We start from the raw sequence: 8,342 nt of genomic DNA, 5'->3' as shown, positions 1-8,342 counted from the left end.
ACTCAGGCTGGTCAACAGCCTAGTGGTCAGCCGGGTAACATATTCACTGTCGTACCACGTAACCATCAAAGCAGAAAAGGAGCAAGCGGAGACGATACTCCGGAAGGCGTACAAGACAGCCCTTCATCTCTCAAGAAACACCTCGAACGACAAGCTCATGCAACTTGGAGTTAGCAACACCTTTGAAGAACTGAGGGAATGCCAGCTCAAGGCACAAGTACGAAGACTTAGCAATACAACAACCGGAAGGGCGCTCCTGACGAGGTTGGGTCGGGATATCGAAAAGCCGCAAAACAGTAGGGCCGCAATACCAGACCCGCTAAGAAAGAAAATAAGCATACAACCTATCCCCCGTAACATGGACCCAAACCTCCATGTTAACAGGAGACAGGCCAGAGCAGAATTTTACGAGAGGCACATTGGGCACAGAGACAATACAGTCTATACAGACGCCTCCCTCTACCCCCAAGCACACAAAAACTACACCGCAGCGGTAGTCGTAAACAACCGAGTAGAACACATCACGAGCCTCACAGCCGAAGTGTCCCATATAACGGAGGCAGAAGAGATAGCTGTCGCCCTGGCAGCTAGAGAAGGATATAGAACAGGGAAATCCCTTAACATTTTAACAGATTCGCATGAAGCGTTCAGGAACTATATCCGAGGCAGAATTAGCAGTACGGCGCTCAAAATCCTCGGTGGAGCCCCGCTCTCCGAGGAACGACAAACACAAAGTTTAATCTGGATACCAAGTCACGCGGGGATCAGGGGCAATGAAGGGGCAGACATCCTAGCTCGAGGAATGACCAGCCGAGCAGGAACGTCGTTAAACCCGGAGGAGTCTCAGGTCGCTTGTGGGGACAGCTATTCGGAATTACTAAACCTATACAAGGGGCTAAGAATCCAATATCCCCCACCGCATAAAGCATTAACCAAGGAGGAGGCCACAGTATGGCGTAGACTGCAAACCGGCTCCTTTCCTAACTTATACATACTAAACAAGATGTTCCCCACACAATATAGCGCCAACTGCCCGTGGTGCGGAGCACGACCGACATTATACCATATCACGTGGGAGTGCGAAAGAAATCATGCATTCCACAAACACAAAACACCATGTGCGGAGCAATGGGAGAGCCGGCTCACCAGCTGCGAGCTCGGGGTCCAAAGGGCCCTAGTAGCGCACGCAAGCGAGGTGGCCCGACTCAGTGGAGCCCTGGAATAGGGGCCCACCCACGGCAAAGGAGGGCCTAAGTAGTAGTAGAAAACATTTATTGCAAAAAGGTAGGATAGAGAGGCGAAAATACAGATTTTGGGTGGAGTCCTTATTTCAGGACCCCAATGTCCACCGCAGTTGCTCTTGCTTGGGATATCAGCTTTCGCTGCGTCGCCAAGTCAGAGCTGAGCAGGGCAGACTCCCACTGTTCCTCGGAGTGATGTTCGTCTAGTTCGGGGGGCTTGGGACCGGAGCAGCCCCACGTTACATGATATGTGGTTGGAATTCCGCCACACCAGGGGCAGTTGCTGTCATATTTGTCGGGGAAGATGATGTGGTACTTGTGTAGGTTAGGAAAGGTGTTCGTCTGTAGTTGTCGCCATTCCCTCGCCTCTGCCGCCGTTAGCTTACGGTGTGGTGGGGGATAGACTTGTCTTTGTGTTCGGAGAAGGAGGAGGCGTTCGCCGTAAGTAGAGGGGAGAGGGGTGAGGTCGGGGAGGTTATTCGCTCGGTTAGTATATCCTCGAGCTAGACTGTCCGCGGCCTCGTTTCCCTCGAGCCCCTCGTGCCCAGGAGTCCAAGTGATTTGGTGATTGCATGTGGAATTTTGAACTTGTGGGGTTGTCAGAATGGGAGCGACGGAGTGTGGAAGTCTGCCAGAGAGGAAGAGGCAACACGCGGACTGGGAGTCGGTAATAATTTTTAACTCATTTCCCGTAGCATCGCCGTGCTGGATTGCGAGGGCAATTGCAGCAGTTTCTGCTACTCTGGGAGAGCAGTTTCGTAGGGAGGCGCTGGCGATTTCCTTGAAATTGGTGTCCAAGACGACCGCCACCGCGTTTGTTGAATCGGTACGTGGCTGCGTCCACGTATGCAGCATTTTGTGCCTGTCGATGTGTGCGGCGCAGATAGTCCACTCGCGCCTTTCGTCGTCCCTTTTGTGAGTCCGAGTGCATGTTCTTCGGGAGTGGAGCTACATACACGCGAGTTCGCAGAGTTGAGGGTAGGTCTCGGTTGTCCTGGATGGCGCGTATGTCAGCCGGGGAACCCACTCTTTTCAAGATTGAGCGTCCAGCTTTGGTGGTGAAGAGGCGTTTCTTTTACGATGCTAGGACGGCTTCTCGAATTTCTTCTATTGTGTTGGTCAGTCCCAGGTCCTCGAGGTGGCAGTTGGCCGTGTACATCGGGAGGCCTAACGCATTTTTGTAGGCGGTATGGATGATGGCATCTGCTTTGTCTCGCTCATTCCCCAGAAGTGGTAGGAATGGGAGACCATATGACAGGCGGCTCATAACTAGAGCCTGTATCAGTCGAATTGTATCCTTCTCTCTCATGCCTTTTCGGTTGCGAGTGATGCGCCGAATCATGCGGGAGATCTGGAGGGCAGATGTCCGGAGACGCTGTAACGTGTGGTTGGCTTTCCTGTCGCTCTGAAGCCAAAGGCCCAGGATGCGGATAAGAGGGACTTCTTTTATTCTCGTGCCTTCGAGGTAAACCTCAATGTCGCCGGGAGATTTGTAGGCATAGCCCTGAATGCGGATAATTTCGGATTTGTCGGGTGCGCAGCGGAGGCCGCAATTTGCTGCTGGTCTTTCTACGCAATTGTCTGCCTCTTGTAGGGTGTTTTCTTTGTCGGCAAGGGAACCCCAGGTGGACCAGATGGTAATATCATCAGCGCAGATAGTATAGCCGATGCCTTCAATAGTCTCGAGTGCTTTTGCCATGCCGATCATAGCTATATTGAAGAGGAGAGGAGAGATGATAGAGCCTTGGGGAGTGCCTTTGTTGGGTGTCTGCTCTGTGCCGGAGCGGACATCTCCCATGCCAAACGTGGCCGTGCGGTTGCTGAGAAAGTTTTTGATGTAGTTGAAGGTCTTGGGTCCGAATAGAGGGCGTTGAGCTTTTTCAAGATGGCGTCGTGAGAAACGTTGTCAAATGCGCCTTTCAGATTAAGTGCCATAATTAGGTGCTCGCCGCCTCTCGGGATGTTACTGAGTACTTCTTCCTTGAGAAGGAGGAAAGCGTCTTGCGTAGAAAGACCTTTTCTGAAGCCGATCATAGTGGGTTGAAAGAGGTTGTTGTCCTCTATGTAGTTTTGGAGGCGGGTCTGGATAACGTGCTCGTATATCAGAAGGGTATATGCTTGGGCTTGTTGGTTCATAACTTCAAGGTGAAAAACGTAGCGCAAAGAAACGAGGACACAGAAAGACGGACAACACACGGCGCTTACTTCCAACAATGGTTTATTTCAGAAAGAAAAAGTGGTTTTATAACGAAATCACGACCAACACGCTGACAAACCATGTGCTAGCAAAGCGTATCAGCCAGATATGCGAGCTCTTTCGCCATCAATGATACAGAGGGGGTACTCACACAATCATCTTTCAAAAGTGATATCCATTCCGCTTCTATGATTTCTCGTGTCAACCGGTTATTGTGCACTTTTAAAACCATGCATTGTTCAAGAAGCGGTATGCAGTGACATGACCGGCAGTGGACTGACAACCCTTTTCCACGCATATCATCTACGTCACGCCCATGCTCTCGAAGCCTATCATTCAGGCATCTGCCGGTTTGCCCTACATACTGCTTGCCACAGGAAAGAGGAATTTGATAAATGACATTTTCAATACAATGGACAAACTTTTTCCTATGTTTTTTCGTACAACCTACACCGTTTTTAGATTTTTTGAAATGTTTCGTACACAGATGACTCAACCTCTTAGGCGCCGAAAAAACCACTCTGGCTCCCGAACGTTGCGCTATTTTTTTGAGATTATGAGAAAACTTATGAAAATAAGGAATGACGGCAACTTTTTCTTTCTTACTCATGGCTTCCTGGTTATCCTGGCCTTTTTTATTGCAGACTTTCTTCAAAACACCTTCCGCCACAGACACTAGGACATGGGAAGGGTAACCAGCACTCTCAAGCCTCTTACATTGCTGAGAAAAACTTTCATGCATGAGGTGCGGGCAAGACTTCTTCAAACAATTAAAAAATGAAAGGCTAGCAATAGATCTTTTTACGAGCTTAGAATGGGCTGAATGAAAAGGTAACAATGGTTTTTCGCAGCGGGGTTTGAACATCCAGCACGTCCGATCATGATGCATTGTGATGCTGATGTCAAGGAATTGGATTACCCTGTTTTCAGGTAGTTCAAACGTTAGTTCAAGAGGACTAAAATGGTTACGAAAAAGGTTGAGAACATTAAGAACATCATCCTTAAAGGAACTGTCATTACTGTTAAGAACAATCAGAAAGTCGTCAACGTACCTAAAAATATTGATTACATTGGTATCTTTTACAATATAAGCAAACGACCTATCCAAACGGGCTAAAAACAAATCGCTGAGGATGGGTGCAATGCAGGAACCTATACAGATGCCATCTTTCTGAAGATAAGGTTTTTCATTCCATACAATGAACGTTGACTTGAGATATAATTTCAAAAGTTCTATAAGTCCATTCACCGAGATGCCAGAAGCATTTTGAAAAGCAATCGGCCCTTGCTGGTCTATACATTCTTCAATACAAGATAACAAAGCATCATGCGGAATGGAATAATACAGATCTTTTATGTCCACAGAGAAAGCGCATAGGCCTTGTCCTTCATGTGACCTGAAAAAATCTAGAACCTGCTCAGAATTACGGACAAGAAAGGGATCCTGAATAGAAAGCAGCTTTAGTTTTTCTTGTAGGCACATGGCAACCGATTTTTGCCAAGTACCATTCTCGGATACAATAACTCGGAAGGGACATCAGTTTTAGGGGTTTTTGCATTGAAGAAAACGTGAAGGAAGTCCTTTTTACAATCCATAATTCTTTTCAAAACAGAACCAAGGTCTAACTTTTTGCACAGTTTCTTCGCTTCAGCTTTTTTCTTTAAAATGTTTACAGTTGGGTGGCAGTTGAAAGCGGAGGACAGAGCTTCACACGCTTTTTCATTAAACATACCAGACGGAAACACGGCAAACCCTCCTTCTTTATCCGCAGAAAGGAGGCACAATGAATGCTTCTCGAGATACGACTTAACACGATTTACAGGAAGTCTGGAAGGCTGCCACTTACATCTCACCAAGGTATCGACGCCTGCCGAAACACACCGGTCAGCCTCTTGTTCAGGGACGATTCGGGAAATCTGGTGAACGAACGTGAGCCGCTCCGCTGAAGACGTACTTGGTTCCAGAGCAAACTTAGGACCCAACGATAGAACACATTTCACATGGTCAGGAAGATCCAGTCCTTGCGGGGTATGGATGACATAGCGGGGTGAAGATGGCTTGTTGCCAAGCTGACTTCTGAGAGAGCTCAGTTGTCGCTGCCAAACGAAGTCCGTAGTCTGACTGACAAGCCGCTGGCACTCTCGAAGCTTGTTCCTTGCTGTGGATTGGCTCGACCTTTGGTGAACAAGAAGATGCAGCAATTCCTTGTAGAGACGAGCTTGTCGAAACGACTCAGCCTTCAGAATCTTGCACACTCTGACGCCATGTCCTCGTGAAGGGATAAACCCACCGAAGAGACGCTTCACCTCATCTGGTAGAAGATTATTCCGGCAGCAAAACGAGAATGTCCTAGCGCGACTGGTTGCGACAGCAATGATGGCTATGACAGTCGAAGTATCCACAGAACACATAAAAGGGCCCGTTGTACTAGAAATATATTTCAGAAGGGTATATGCTTTTGGTTCATAACTTCAAGGTGAAAAACGTAGCGCAAAGAAACGAGGACACAGAAAGACGGACAACACACGGCGCTTACTTCCAACAATGGTTTATTTCAGAAAGAAAAAGAGGTTTTATAACGAAATCACGACCAACACACTGACAAACCATGTGCTAGCAAAGCGTATCAGCCAGATATGTGAGCTCTTTCGCCATCAATGATACAGAGGGGGTACTCACACAATCATCTTTCAAAAGTGATATCCATTCCGCTTCTATGATTTCTCGTGTCAACCGGTTATTGTGCACTTTTAAAACCATGCATTGTTCAAGAAGCGGTATGCAGTGACATGACCGGCAGTGGACTGACAACCCTTTTCCACGCATATCATCTACGTCACGCCCATGCTCTCGAAGCCTATCATTCAGGCATCTGCCGGTTTGCCCTACATACTGCTTGCCACAGGAAAGAGGAATTTGATAAATGACATTTTCAATACAATGGACAAACTTTTTCCTATGTTTTTTCGTACAACCTACACCGTTTTTAGATTTTTTGAAATGTTTCGTACACAGATGACTCAACCTCTTAGGCGCCGAAAAAACCACTCTGGCTCCCGAACGTTGCGCTATTTTTTTGAGATTATGAGAAAACTTATGAAAATAAGGAATGACGGCAACTTTTTCTTTCTTACTCATGGCTTCCTGGTTATCCTGGCCTTTTTTATAGCAGACTTTCTTCAAAACACCTTCCGCCACAGACACTAGGAGATGGGAAGGGTAACCAGCATTCTCAAGCCTCTTACATTGCTGAGAAAAACTTTCATGCATGAGGTGCGGGCAAGACTTCTTCAAACAATTAAAAAATGAAAGGCTAGCAATAGATCTTTTTACGAGCTTAGAATGGGCTGAATGAAAAGGTAACAATGGTTTTTCGCCGCGGGGTTTGAACATCCAGCACGTCCGATCATGATGCATTGTGATGCTGATGTCAAGGAATTGGATTACCCTGTTTTCAGGTAGTTCAAACGTTAGTTCAAGAGGACTAAAATGGTTACGAAAAATGTTGAGAACATTAAGAACATCATCCTTAAAGGAACTGTCATTACTGTTAAGAACAATCAGAAAGTCGTCAACGTACCTAAAAATATTGATTACATTGGTATCTTTTACAATATCAGCAAACGACCTATCCAAACGGGCTAAAAACAAATCGCTGAGGATGGGTGCAATGCAGGAACCTATACAGATGCCATCTTTCTGAAGATAAGGCTTTTCATCCCATACAATGAACGTTGACTTGAGATATAATTTCAAAAGTTCTATAAATCCATTCACCGAGATGCCAGAAGCATTTTGAAAAGCAATCGGCCCTTGCTGGTCTATACATTCTTCAATACAAGATAACAAAGCATCATGCGGAATGGAATAATACAGATCTTTTATGTCCACAGAGAAAGCGCATAGGCCTTGTCCTTCATGTGACCTGAAAAAATCTAGAACCTGCTCAGAATTACGGACAAGAAAGGGATCCTGAATAGAAAGCAGCTTTAGTTTTTCTTGTAGGCACATGGCAACCGATTTTTGCCAAGTACCATTCTCGGATACAATAACTCGGAAAGGAACATCAGTTTTATGGGTTTGTTGGAAGTAAGCGCCGTGTGTTGTCCGTCTTTCTGTGTCCTCGTTTCTTTGCGCTGCGTTTTTCACCTTGAAGCGCTCGTATAGTTTGCCCAGGCAAGAGGTGAGGGAGATGGGTCGTAATGCTTCCAGGCGTGGTGGTTTGCCTGGTTTTGGGATAGCCACGATTTCTGAGTGTTTCCACTCTGCAGGGAGTTCTCCCGCCTCCCATAGGGTGCCATTTATGTAGGTAGTGAGGACCTCGATCTGCGACTTGGCCAGGTTTCGAATCATCCCATTTGTGATCTTGTCCGCGCCAGCTGCCGTGTTGCGTGTGGCAGATCGAGCCGCGGCGTAAACCTCGGCAGTGGTGATGGGGGCGTCCAGCCTCTCATTTGGGCCTCCCGTGTACGAGATTGTGCTGGGAGGATGGGGGCGCCAATGTATTTGGTTTTGAGGGCGGTGAGGAGGGCCGCGTCGTCTCCGGGGTACAGATGGGCGATTTTCTTGAGTGTACGGTTAGTGGCAGACCGCGATGTTTGCGGATCGACGAGGCTGCGGAGGATCGCCCAGGTGCGGGAGGTCCCCAGTGTGCCGCGTAGTAACTCGTAAAATTCCTGCCAATTCTGTTGAGAGAGGTGTTGTGCATACTCTTGTGCTTCTGCCGTGATCTGTGATATGCGGAGTCGCAAGGGACGATTGAGGCGTTGGCGTTTCCATCTGCGAACCAGAGTCCGTCGGGTCTGCCACAACTTCAGAAGGTGTGGACCCAAGCTTCAAGATGAAGACTTCGTCCTCCACCACTACCACCCCCCTAAGAGAATCAATAAAACGTTTTTCATTC

Source organism: Amblyomma americanum, chromosome 9 (genome assembly GCF_052857255.1).
Source record: "Amblyomma americanum isolate KBUSLIRL-KWMA chromosome 9, ASM5285725v1, whole genome shotgun sequence".
NCBI lineage: Eukaryota > Metazoa > Arthropoda > Arachnida > Ixodida > Ixodidae > Amblyomma > Amblyomma americanum.
The sequence above is the reverse complement of the archived record's forward strand: the minus strand, read 5'-3'. Positions refer to the sequence as shown.